The sequence below is a fragment of the Hyla sarda genome, unplaced genomic scaffold (genome assembly GCF_029499605.1).
Source record: "Hyla sarda isolate aHylSar1 unplaced genomic scaffold, aHylSar1.hap1 scaffold_2827, whole genome shotgun sequence".
Taxonomy (NCBI): Eukaryota; Metazoa; Chordata; class Amphibia; order Anura; family Hylidae; genus Hyla; species Hyla sarda.
Window position 1 is genome coordinate 18061 of NW_026609532.1, and position 11829 is coordinate 29889.

General features: G+C 55.0%; 13 non-coding genes across 13 annotated transcripts; all 13 read right to left on the reverse strand.

Annotated features, from left to right (window-relative positions):
- Window positions 1–557: 557 nt before the first annotated feature.
- LOC130326280 (U1 spliceosomal RNA) lies at window positions 558–721 on the reverse strand. The gene has a single exon (XR_008870924.1). It is a non-coding gene; the product is annotated as a U1 spliceosomal RNA (small nuclear RNA).
- Window positions 722–1473: 752 nt separating this feature from the next.
- LOC130326281 (U1 spliceosomal RNA) lies at window positions 1474–1637 on the reverse strand. Its single transcript, XR_008870925.1, has one exon. It is a non-coding gene; the product is annotated as a U1 spliceosomal RNA (small nuclear RNA).
- A 752-nt stretch (window positions 1638–2389) lies between these two features.
- On the reverse strand, window positions 2390–2553 carry LOC130326282 (U1 spliceosomal RNA). The gene has a single exon (XR_008870926.1). It is a non-coding gene; the product is annotated as a U1 spliceosomal RNA (small nuclear RNA).
- A 713-nt stretch (window positions 2554–3266) lies between these two features.
- On the reverse strand, window positions 3267–3430 carry LOC130326283 (U1 spliceosomal RNA). The gene has a single exon (XR_008870927.1). It is a non-coding gene; the product is annotated as a U1 spliceosomal RNA (small nuclear RNA).
- A 750-nt stretch (window positions 3431–4180) lies between these two features.
- Window positions 4181–4344, reverse strand: LOC130326284 (U1 spliceosomal RNA). Its single transcript, XR_008870928.1, has one exon. It is a non-coding gene; the product is annotated as a U1 spliceosomal RNA (small nuclear RNA).
- A 750-nt stretch (window positions 4345–5094) lies between these two features.
- LOC130326285 (U1 spliceosomal RNA) lies at window positions 5095–5258 on the reverse strand. The gene has a single exon (XR_008870929.1). It is a non-coding gene; the product is annotated as a U1 spliceosomal RNA (small nuclear RNA).
- Window positions 5259–6003: 745 nt separating this feature from the next.
- LOC130326287 (U1 spliceosomal RNA) lies at window positions 6004–6167 on the reverse strand. Its single transcript, XR_008870931.1, has one exon. It is a non-coding gene; the product is annotated as a U1 spliceosomal RNA (small nuclear RNA).
- A 745-nt stretch (window positions 6168–6912) lies between these two features.
- Window positions 6913–7076, reverse strand: LOC130326288 (U1 spliceosomal RNA). The gene has a single exon (XR_008870932.1). It is a non-coding gene; the product is annotated as a U1 spliceosomal RNA (small nuclear RNA).
- A 747-nt stretch (window positions 7077–7823) lies between these two features.
- On the reverse strand, window positions 7824–7987 carry LOC130326289 (U1 spliceosomal RNA). Its single transcript, XR_008870933.1, has one exon. It is a non-coding gene; the product is annotated as a U1 spliceosomal RNA (small nuclear RNA).
- Window positions 7988–8736: 749 nt separating this feature from the next.
- Window positions 8737–8900, reverse strand: LOC130326291 (U1 spliceosomal RNA). Its single transcript, XR_008870934.1, has one exon. It is a non-coding gene; the product is annotated as a U1 spliceosomal RNA (small nuclear RNA).
- A 750-nt stretch (window positions 8901–9650) lies between these two features.
- LOC130326292 (U1 spliceosomal RNA) lies at window positions 9651–9814 on the reverse strand. The gene has a single exon (XR_008870935.1). It is a non-coding gene; the product is annotated as a U1 spliceosomal RNA (small nuclear RNA).
- Window positions 9815–10560: 746 nt separating this feature from the next.
- On the reverse strand, window positions 10561–10724 carry LOC130326293 (U1 spliceosomal RNA). The gene has a single exon (XR_008870936.1). It is a non-coding gene; the product is annotated as a U1 spliceosomal RNA (small nuclear RNA).
- A 748-nt stretch (window positions 10725–11472) lies between these two features.
- On the reverse strand, window positions 11473–11636 carry LOC130326294 (U1 spliceosomal RNA). Its single transcript, XR_008870937.1, has one exon. It is a non-coding gene; the product is annotated as a U1 spliceosomal RNA (small nuclear RNA).
- Window positions 11637–11829: the final 193 nt, after the last annotated feature.

Genomic DNA, 11829 nt, shown 5'->3' on the forward strand with positions numbered 1-11829 from the left:
TCACTTTGCGGCGTGCATCACAACACTGCAAAGACGCCACAGACAGACACAAAACTGGATATTTGCATGGATGGGCGGTGCGGTGCAGCCGCTCGCTCACAGTCTCAACATTGCCACGCCTACAAGGAGGAAGGCTCAGGGCTGCATACGGAGGAAAGGAGGTTAGGAAGTCAAGCTGAAAGGCATACACACACACACACACACACACACACACACACACACACACACACAACACAACACAACACAACACAACACAACACAACACAACTTCAAGAAAATAAATGGACCGGCCGGGATGGATGGCACTGCAGATTGACCACAAGGGGGAGACGCAGGCCCATGGATGAATGAAAGCAAAGCACCCGCACACACTCGATTCTCGCACGGGAGGCTCAACCATCGCACCCCACGGTGTGCTCAGCCCTGAAGATCACCCAAACACAGCAGGAAAACTCGACTGATAAAATGTGGAGGAGGAGAAGAAGATGGAGCAGGCGCACCACTTCTGCAGCCACCCAGGGCACAACAGACGAGCACTATTTTTGACCAGAGGAAATCAGGGGAAAGCGCGAACGCAGTCCCCCACTACCACAAATTATGCAGTCGAGTTTCCCGCATTTGGGGAAATCGCAGGGGTCAGCACACCCGGAGTGCAATGGATGAGCCTCACCCTGGGAGAACCACCTTAGTGATCATGGTATCTCCCCTGCCAGGTAAGTATGAGTTGTTCGGCGCCTAGCCGGAGAGGCGCCCCTCGGACGCAGACCACCTCCATTGGTGCGATTTCGGCTCCTTTCCCTCATGGTTTTGGTTTGGGGGAGGGGGGCCAGTACAGTTGCAGAACATACAGATACAAGTGGAGAAGGGTGGAGACCCTGACCCACCCCCCGCGACTAAGGCGTCCCAAGGGTCCGGATTCACTTTGCGGCGTGCATCACAACACTGCAAAGACGCCACAGACAGACACAAAACTGGATATTTGCATGGATGGGCGGTGCGGTGCAGCCGCTCGCTCACAGTCTCAACATTGCCACGCCTACAAGGAGGAAGGCTCAGGGCTGCATACGGAGGAAAGGAGGTTAGGAAGTCAAGCTGAAAGGCATACACACACACACACACACACACACACACACACACACACACACACAACACAACACAACACAACACAACACAACACAACACAACTTCAAGAAAATAAATGGACCGGCCGGGATGGATGGCACTGCAGATTGACCACAAGGGGGAGACGCAGGCCCATGGATGAATGAAAGCAAAGCACCCGCACACACTCGATTCTCGCACGGAGGCTCAACCATCGCACCCCACGGTGTGCTCAGCCCTGAAGATCACCCAAACACAGCAGGAAAACTCGACTGATAAAATGTGGAGGAGGAGAAGAAGATGGAGCAGGCGCACCACTTCTGCAGCCACCCAGGGCACAACAGACGAGCACTATTTTTGACCAGAGGAAATCAGGGGAAAGCGCGAACGCAGTCCCCCACTACCACAAATTATGCAGTCGAGTTTCCCGCATTTGGGGAAATCGCAGGGGTCAGCACACCCGGAGTGCAATGGATGAGCCTCACCCTGGGAGAACCACCTTAGTGATCATGGTATCTCCCCTGCCAGGTAAGTATGAGTTGTTCGGCGCCTAGCCGGAGAGGCGCCCCTCGGACGCAGACCACCTCCATTGGTGCGATTTCGGCTCCTTTCCCTCATGGTTTTGGTTTGGGGGAGGGGGGCCAGTACAGTTGCAGAACATACAGATACAAGTGGAGAAGGGTGGAGACCCTGACCCACCCCCCGCGACTAAGGCGTCCCAAGGGTCCGGATTCACTTTGCGGCGTGCATCACAACACTGCAAAGACGCCACAGACAGACACAAAACTGGATATTTGCATGGATGGGCGGTGCGGTGCAGCCGCTCGCTCACAGTCTCAACATTGCCACGCCTACAAGGAGGAAGGCTCAGGGCTGCATACGGAGGAAAGGAGGTTAGGAAGTCAAGCTGAAAGGCATACACACACACACACACACACACACACACACACACACACACACACAACACAACACAACACAACACAACACAACACAACACAACTTCAAGAAAATAAATGGACCGGCCGGGATGGATGGCACTGCAGATTGACCACAAGGGGGAGACGCAGGCCCATGGATGAATGAAAGCAAAGCACCCGCACACACTCGATTCTCGCACGGAGGCTCAACCATCGCACCCCACGGTGTGCTCAGCCCTGAAGATCACCCAAACACAGCAGGAAAACTCGACTGATAAAATGTGGAGGAGGAGAAGAAGATGGAGCAGGCGCACCACTTCTGCAGCCACCCAGGGCACAACAGACGAGCACTATTTTTGACCAGAGGAAATCAGGGGAAAGCGCGAACGCAGTCCCCCACTACCACAAATTATGCAGTCGAGTTTCCCGCATTTGGGGAAATCGCAGGGGTCAGCACACCCGGAGTGCAATGGATGAGCCTCACCCTGGGAGAACCACCTTAGTGATCATGGTATCTCCCCTGCCAGGTAAGTATGAGTTGTTCGGCGCCTAGCCGGAGATTTCGGCTCCTTTCCCTCATGGTTTTGGTTTGGGGGAGGGGGGCCAGTACAGTTGCAGAACATACAGATACAAGTGGAGAAGGGTGGAGACCCTGACCCACCCCCCGCGACTAAGGCGTCCCAAGGGTCCGGATTCACTTTGCGGCGTGCATCACAACACTGCAAAGACGCCACAGACAGACACAAAACTGGATATTTGCATGGATGGGCGGTGCGGTGCAGCCGCTCGCTCACAGTCTCAACATTGCCACGCCTACAAGGAGGAAGGCTCAGGGCTGCATACGGAGGAAAGGAGGTTAGGAAGTCAAGCTGAAAGGCATACACACACACACACACACACACACACACACACACACACACACAACACAACACAACACAACACAACACAACACAACACAACTTCAAGAAAATAAATGGACCGGCCGGGATGGATGGCACTGCAGATTGACCACAAGGGGGAGACGCAGGCCCATGGATGAATGAAAGCAAAGCACCCGCACACACTCGATTCTCGCACGGAGGCTCAACCATCGCACCCCACGGTGTGCTCAGCCCTGAAGATCACCCAAACACAGCAGGAAAACTCGACTGATAAAATGTGGAGGAGGAGAAGAAGATGGAGCAGGCGCACCACTTCTGCAGCCACCCAGGGCACAACAGACGAGCACTATTTTTGACCAGAGGAAATCAGGGGAAAGCGCGAACGCAGTCCCCCACTACCACAAATTATGCAGTCGAGTTTCCCGCATTTGGGGAAATCGCAGGGGTCAGCACACCCGGAGTGCAATGGATGAGCCTCACCCTGGGAGAACCACCTTAGTGATCATGGTATCTCCCCTGCCAGGTAAGTATGAGTTGTTCGGCGCCTAGCCGGAGAGGCGCCCCTCGGACGCAGACCACCTCCATTGGTGCGATTTCGGCTCCTTTCCCTCATGGTTTTGGTTTGGGGGAGGGGGGCCAGTACAGTTGCAGAACATACAGATACAAGTGGAGAAGGGTGGAGACCCTGACCCACCCCCCGCGACTAAGGCGTCCCAAGGGTCCGGATTCACTTTGCGGCGTGCATCACAACACTGCAAAGACGCCACAGACAGACACAAAACTGGATATTTGCATGGATGGGCGGTGCGGTGCAGCCGCTCGCTCACAGTCTCAACATTGCCACGCCTACAAGGAGGAAGGCTCAGGGCTGCATACGGAGGAAAGGAGGTTAGGAAGTCAAGCTGAAAGGCATACACACACACACACACACACACACACACACACACACACACACAACACAACACAACACAACACAACACAACACAACACAACTTCAAGAAAATAAATGGACCGGCCGGGATGGATGGCACTGCAGATTGACCACAAGGGGGAGACGCAGGCCCATGGATGAATGAAAGCAAAGCACCCGCACACACTCGATTCTCGCACGGAGGCTCAACCATCGCACCCCACGGTGTGCTCAGCCCTGAAGATCACCCAAACACAGCAGGAAAACTCGACTGATAAAATGTGGAGGAGGAGAAGAAGATGGAGCAGGCGCACCACTTCTGCAGCCACCCAGGGCACAACAGACGAGCACTATTTTTGACCAGAGGAAATCAGGGGAAAGCGCGAACGCAGTCCCCCACTACCACAAATTATGCAGTCGAGTTTCCCGCATTTGGGGAAATCGCAGGGGTCAGCACACCCGGAGTGCAATGGATGAGCCTCACCCTGGGAGAACCACCTTAGTGATCATGGTATCTCCCCTGCCAGGTAAGTATGAGTTGTTCGGCGCCTAGCCGGAGAGGCGCCCCTCGGACGCAGACCACCTCCATTGGTGCGATTTCGGCTCCTTTCCCTCATGGTTTTGGTTTGGGGGAGGGGGGCCAGTACAGTTGCAGAACATACAGATACAAGTGGAGAAGGGTGGAGACCCTGACCCACCCCCCGCGACTAAGGCGTCCCAAGGGTCCGGATTCACTTTGCGGCGTGCATCACAACACTGCAAAGACGCCACAGACAGACACAAAACTGGATATTTGCATGGATGGGCGGTGCGGTGCAGCCGCTCGCTCACAGTCTCAACATTGCCACGCCTACAAGGAGGAAGGCTCAGGGCTGCATACGGAGGAAAGGAGGTTAGGAAGTCAAGCTGAAAGGCATACACACACACACACACACACACACACACACACACACACACACAACACAACACAACACAACACAACACAACACAACACAACTTCAAGAAAATAAATGGACCGGCCGGGATGGATGGCACTGCAGATTGACCACAAGGGGGAGACGCAGGCCCATGGATGAATGAAAGCAAAGCACCCGCACACACTCGATTCTCGCACGGAGGCTCAACCATCGCACCCCACGGTGTGCTCAGCCCTGAAGATCACCCAAACACAGCAGGAAAACTCGACTGATAAAATGTGGAGGAGGAGAAGAAGATGGAGCAGGCGCACCACTTCTGCAGCCACCCAGGGCACAACAGACGAGCACTATTTTTGACCAGAGGAAATCAGGGGAAAGCGCGAACGCAGTCCCCCACTACCACAAATTATGCAGTCGAGTTTCCCGCATTTGGGGAAATCGCAGGGGTCAGCACACCCGGAGTGCAATGGATGAGCCTCACCCTGGGAGAACCACCTTAGTGATCATGGTATCTCCCCTGCCAGGTAAGTATGAGTTGTTCGGCGCCTAGCCGGAGAGGCGCCCCTCGGACGCAGACCACCTCCATTGGTGCGATTTCGGCTCCTTTCCCTCATGGTTTTGGTTTGGGGGAGGGGGGCCAGTACAGTTGCAGAACATACAGATACAAGTGGAGAAGGGTGGAGACCCTGACCCACCCCCCGCGACTAAGGCGTCCCAAGGGTCCGGATTCACTTTGCGGCGTGCATCACAACACTGCAAAGACGCCACAGACAGACACAAAACTGGATATTTGCATGGATGGGCGGTGCGGTGCAGCCGCTCGCTCACAGTCTCAACATTGCCACGCCTACAAGGAGGAAGGCTCAGGGCTGCATACGGAGGAAAGGAGGTTAGGAAGTCAAGCTGAAAGGCATACACACACACACACACACACACACACACACACACACACACACACACACACACAACACAACACAACACAACACAACTTCAAGAAAATAAATGGACCGGCCGGGATGGATGGCACTGCAGATTGACCACAAGGGGGAGACGCAGGCCCATGGATGAATGAAAGCAAAGCACCCGCACACACTCGATTCTCGCACGGAGGCTCAACCATCGCACCCCACGGTGTGCTCAGCCCTGAAGATCACCCAAACACAGCAGGAAAACTCGACTGATAAAATGTGGAGGAGGAGAAGAAGATGGAGCAGGCGCACCACTTCTGCAGCCACCCAGGGCACAACAGACGAGCACTATTTTTGACCAGAGGAAATCAGGGGAAAGCGCGAACGCAGTCCCCCACTACCACAAATTATGCAGTCGAGTTTCCCGCATTTGGGGAAATCGCAGGGGTCAGCACACCCGGAGTGCAATGGATGAGCCTCACCCTGGGAGAACCACCTTAGTGATCATGGTATCTCCCCTGCCAGGTAAGTATGAGTTGTTCGGCGCCTAGCCGGAGAGGCGCCCCTCGGACGCAGACCACCTCCATTGGTGCGATTTCGGCTCCTTTCCCTCATGGTTTTGGTTTGGGGGAGGGGGGCCAGTACAGTTGCAGAACATACAGATACAAGTGGAGAAGGGTGGAGACCCTGACCCACCCCCCGCGACTAAGGCGTCCCAAGGGTCCGGATTCACTTTGCGGCGTGCATCACAACACTGCAAAGACGCCACAGACAGACACAAAACTGGATATTTGCATGGATGGGCGGTGCGGTGCAGCCGCTCGCTCACAGTCTCAACATTGCCACGCCTACAAGGAGGAAGGCTCAGGGCTGCATACGGAGGAAAGGAGGTTAGGAAGTCAAGCTGAAAGGCATACACACACACACACACACACACACACACACACACACACACACACACACACACAACACAACACAACACAACACAACTTCAAGAAAATAAATGGACCGGCCGGGATGGATGGCACTGCAGATTGACCACAAGGGGGAGACGCAGGCCCATGGATGAATGAAAGCAAAGCACCCGCACACACTCGATTCTCGCACGGAGGCTCAACCATCGCACCCCACGGTGTGCTCAGCCCTGAAGATCACCCAAACACAGCAGGAAAACTCGACTGATAAAATGTGGAGGAGGAGAAGAAGATGGAGCAGGCGCACCACTTCTGCAGCCACCCAGGGCACAACAGACGAGCACTATTTTTGACCAGAGGAAATCAGGGGAAAGCGCGAACGCAGTCCCCCACTACCACAAATTATGCAGTCGAGTTTCCCGCATTTGGGGAAATCGCAGGGGTCAGCACACCCGGAGTGCAATGGATGAGCCTCACCCTGGGAGAACCACCTTAGTGATCATGGTATCTCCCCTGCCAGGTAAGTATGAGTTGTTCGGCGCCTAGCCGGAGAGGCGCCCCTCGGACGCAGACCACCTCCATTGGTGCGATTTCGGCTCCTTTCCCTCATGGTTTTGGTTTGGGGGAGGGGGGCCAGTACAGTTGCAGAACATACAGATACAAGTGGAGAAGGGTGGAGACCCTGACCCACCCCCCGCGACTAAGGCGTCCCAAGGGTCCGGATTCACTTTGCGGCGTGCATCACAACACTGCAAAGACGCCACAGACAGACACAAAACTGGATATTTGCATGGATGGGCGGTGCGGTGCAGCCGCTCGCTCACAGTCTCAACATTGCCACGCCTACAAGGAGGAAGGCTCAGGGCTGCATACGGAGGAAAGGAGGTTAGGAAGTCAAGCTGAAAGGCATACACACACACACACACACACACACACACACACACACACACACACACACACACACAACACAACACAACACAACACAACTTCAAGAAAATAAATGGACCGGCCGGGATGGATGGCACTGCAGATTGACCACAAGGGGGAGACGCAGGCCCATGGATGAATGAAAGCAAAGCACCCGCACACACTCGATTCTCGCACGGAGGCTCAACCATCGCACCCCACGGTGTGCTCAGCCCTGAAGATCACCCAAACACAGCAGGAAAACTCGACTGATAAAATGTGGAGGAGGAGAAGAAGATGGAGCAGGCGCACCACTTCTGCAGCCACCCAGGGCACAACAGACGAGCACTATTTTTGACCAGAGGAAATCAGGGGAAAGCGCGAACGCAGTCCCCCACTACCACAAATTATGCAGTCGAGTTTCCCGCATTTGGGGAAATCGCAGGGGTCAGCACACCCGGAGTGCAATGGATGAGCCTCACCCTGGGAGAACCACCTTAGTGATCATGGTATCTCCCCTGCCAGGTAAGTATGAGTTGTTCGGCGCCTAGCCGGAGAGGCGCCCCTCGGACGCAGACCACCTCCATTGGTGCGATTTCGGCTCCTTTCCCTCATGGTTTTGGTTTGGGGGAGGGGGGCCAGTACAGTTGCAGAACATACAGATACAAGTGGAGAAGGGTGGAGACCCTGACCCACCCCCCGCGACTAAGGCGTCCCAAGGGTCCGGATTCACTTTGCGGCGTGCATCACAACACTGCAAAGACGCCACAGACAGACACAAAACTGGATATTTGCATGGATGGGCGGTGCGGTGCAGCCGCTCGCTCACAGTCTCAACATTGCCACGCCTACAAGGAGGAAGGCTCAGGGCTGCATACGGAGGAAAGGAGGTTAGGAAGTCAAGCTGAAAGGCATACACACACACACACACACACACACACACACACACACACACACACACAACACAACACAACACAACACAACACAACACAACTTCAAGAAAATAAATGGACCGGCCGGGATGGATGGCACTGCAGATTGACCACAAGGGGGAGACGCAGGCCCATGGATGAATGAAAGCAAAGCACCCGCACACACTCGATTCTCGCACGGAGGCTCAACCATCGCACCCCACGGTGTGCTCAGCCCTGAAGATCACCCAAACACAGCAGGAAAACTCGACTGATAAAATGTGGAGGAGGAGAAGAAGATGGAGCAGGCGCACCACTTCTGCAGCCACCCAGGGCACAACAGACGAGCACTATTTTTGACCAGAGGAAATCAGGGGAAAGCGCGAACGCAGTCCCCCACTACCACAAATTATGCAGTCGAGTTTCCCGCATTTGGGGAAATCGCAGGGGTCAGCACACCCGGAGTGCAATGGATGAGCCTCACCCTGGGAGAACCACCTTAGTGATCATGGTATCTCCCCTGCCAGGTAAGTATGAGTTGTTCGGCGCCTAGCCGGAGAGGCGCCCCTCGGACGCAGACCACCTCCATTGGTGCGATTTCGGCTCCTTTCCCTCATGGTTTTGGTTTGGGGGAGGGGGGCCAGTACAGTTGCAGAACATACAGATACAAGTGGAGAAGGGTGGAGACCCTGACCCACCCCCCGCGACTAAGGCGTCCCAAGGGTCCGGATTCACTTTGCGGCGTGCATCACAACACTGCAAAGACGCCACAGACAGACACAAAACTGGATATTTGCATGGATGGGCGGTGCGGTGCAGCCGCTCGCTCACAGTCTCAACATTGCCACGCCTACAAGGAGGAAGGCTCAGGGCTGCATACGGAGGAAAGGAGGTTAGGAAGTCAAGCTGAAAGGCATACACACACACACACACACACACACACACACACACACACACACAACACAACACAACACAACACAACACAACACAACACAACTTCAAGAAAATAAATGGACCGGCCGGGATGGATGGCACTGCAGATTGACCACAAGGGGGAGACGCAGGCCCATGGATGAATGAAAGCAAAGCACCCGCACACACTCGATTCTCGCACGGAGGCTCAACCATCGCACCCCACGGTGTGCTCAGCCCTGAAGATCACCCAAACACAGCAGGAAAACTCGACTGATAAAATGTGGAGGAGGAGAAGAAGATGGAGCAGGCGCACCACTTCTGCAGCCACCCAGGGCACAACAGACGAGCACTATTTTTGACCAGAGGAAATCAGGGGAAAGCGCGAACGCAGTCCCCCACTACCACAAATTATGCAGTCGAGTTTCCCGCATTTGGGGAAATCGCAGGGGTCAGCACACCCGGAGTGCAATGGATGAGCCTCACCCTGGGAGAACCACCTTAGTGATCATGGTATCTCCCCTGCCAGGTAAGTATGAGTTGTTCGGCGCCTAGCCGGAGAGGCGCCCCTCGGACGCAGACCACCTCCATTGGTGCGATTTCGGCTCCTTTCCCTCATGGTTTTGGTTTGGGGGAGGGGGGCCAGTACAGTTGCAGAACATACAGATACAAGTGGAGAAGGGTGGAGACCCTGACCCACCCCCCGCGACTAAGGCGTCCCAAGGGTCCGGATTCACTTTGCGGCGTGCATCACAACACTGCAAAGACGCCACAGACAGACACAAAACTGGATATTTGCATGGATGGGCGGTGCGGTGCAGCCGCTCGCTCACAGTCTCAACATTGCCACGCCTACAAGGAGGAAGGCTCAGGGCTGCATACGGAGGAAAGGAGGTTAGGAAGTCAAGCTGAAAGGCATACACACACACACACACACACACACACACACACACACACAACACAACACAACACAACACAACACAACACAACACAACTTCAAGAAAATAAATGGACCGGCCGGGATGGATGGCACTGCAGATTGACCACAAGGGGGAGACGCAGGCCCATGGATGAATGAAAGCAAAGCACCCGCACACACTCGATTCTCGCACGGAGGCTCAACCATCGCACCCCACGGTGTGCTCAGCCCTGAAGATCACCCAAACACAGCAGGAAAACTCGACTGATAAAATGTGGAGGAGGAGAAGAAGATGGAGCAGGCGCACCACTTCTGCAGCCACCCAGGGCACAACAGACGAGCACTATTTTTGACCAGAGGAAATCAGGGGAAAGCGCGAACGCAGTCCCCCACTACCACAAATTATGCAGTCGAGTTTCCCGCATTTGGGGAAATCGCAGGGGTCAGCACACCCGGAGTGCAATGGATGAGCCTCACCCTGGGAGAACCACCTTAGTGATCATGGTATCTCCCCTGCCAGGTAAGTATGAGTTGTTCGGCGCCTAGCCGGAGAGGCGCCCCTCGGACGCAGACCACCTCCATTGGTGCGATTTCGGCTCCTTTCCCTCATGGTTTTGGTTTGGGGGAGGGGGGCCAGTACAGTTGCAGAACATACAGATACAAGTGGAGAAGGGTGGAGACCCTGACCCACCCCCCGCGACTAAGGCGTCCCAAGGGTCCGGATTCACTTTGCGGCGTGCATCACAACACTGCAAAGACGCCACAGACAGACACAAAACTGGATATTTGCATGGATGGGCGGTGCGGTGCAGCCGCTCGCTCACAGTCTCAACATTGCCACGCCTACAAGGAGGAAGGCTCAGGGCTGCATACGGAGGAAAGGAGGTTAGGAAGTCAAGCTGAAAGGCATACACACACACACACACACACACACACACACACACACACAACACAACACAACACAACACAACACAACACAACACAACTTCAAGAAAATAAATGGACCGGCCGGGATGGATGGCACTGCAGATTGACCACAAGGGGGAGACGCAGGCCCATGGATGAATGAAAGCAAAGCACCCGCACACACACTCGATTCTCGCACGGAGGCTCAACCATCGCACCCCACGGTGTGCTCAGCCCTGAAGATCACCCAAACACAGCAGGAAAACTCGACTGATAAAATGTGGAGGAGGAGAAGAAGATGGAGCAGGCGCACCACTTCTGCAGCCACCCAGGGCACAACAGACGAGCACTATTTTTGACCAGAGGAAATCAGGGGAAAGCGCGAACGCAGTCCCCCACTACCACAAATTATGCAGTCGAGTTTCCCGCATTTGGGGAAATCGCAGGGGTCAGCACACCCGGAGTGCAATGGATGAGCCTCACCCTGGGAGAACCACCTTAGTGATCATGGTATCTCCCCTGCCAGGTAAGTATGAGTTGTTCGGCGCCTAGCCGGAGAGGCGCCCCTCGGACGCAGACCACCTCCATTGGTGCGATTTCGGCTCCTTTCCCTCATGGTTTTGGTTTGGGGGAGGGGGGCCAGTACAGTTGCAGAACATACAGATACAAGTGGAGAAGGGTGGAGACCCTGACCCACCCCCCGCGACTAAGGCGTCCCAAGGGTCCG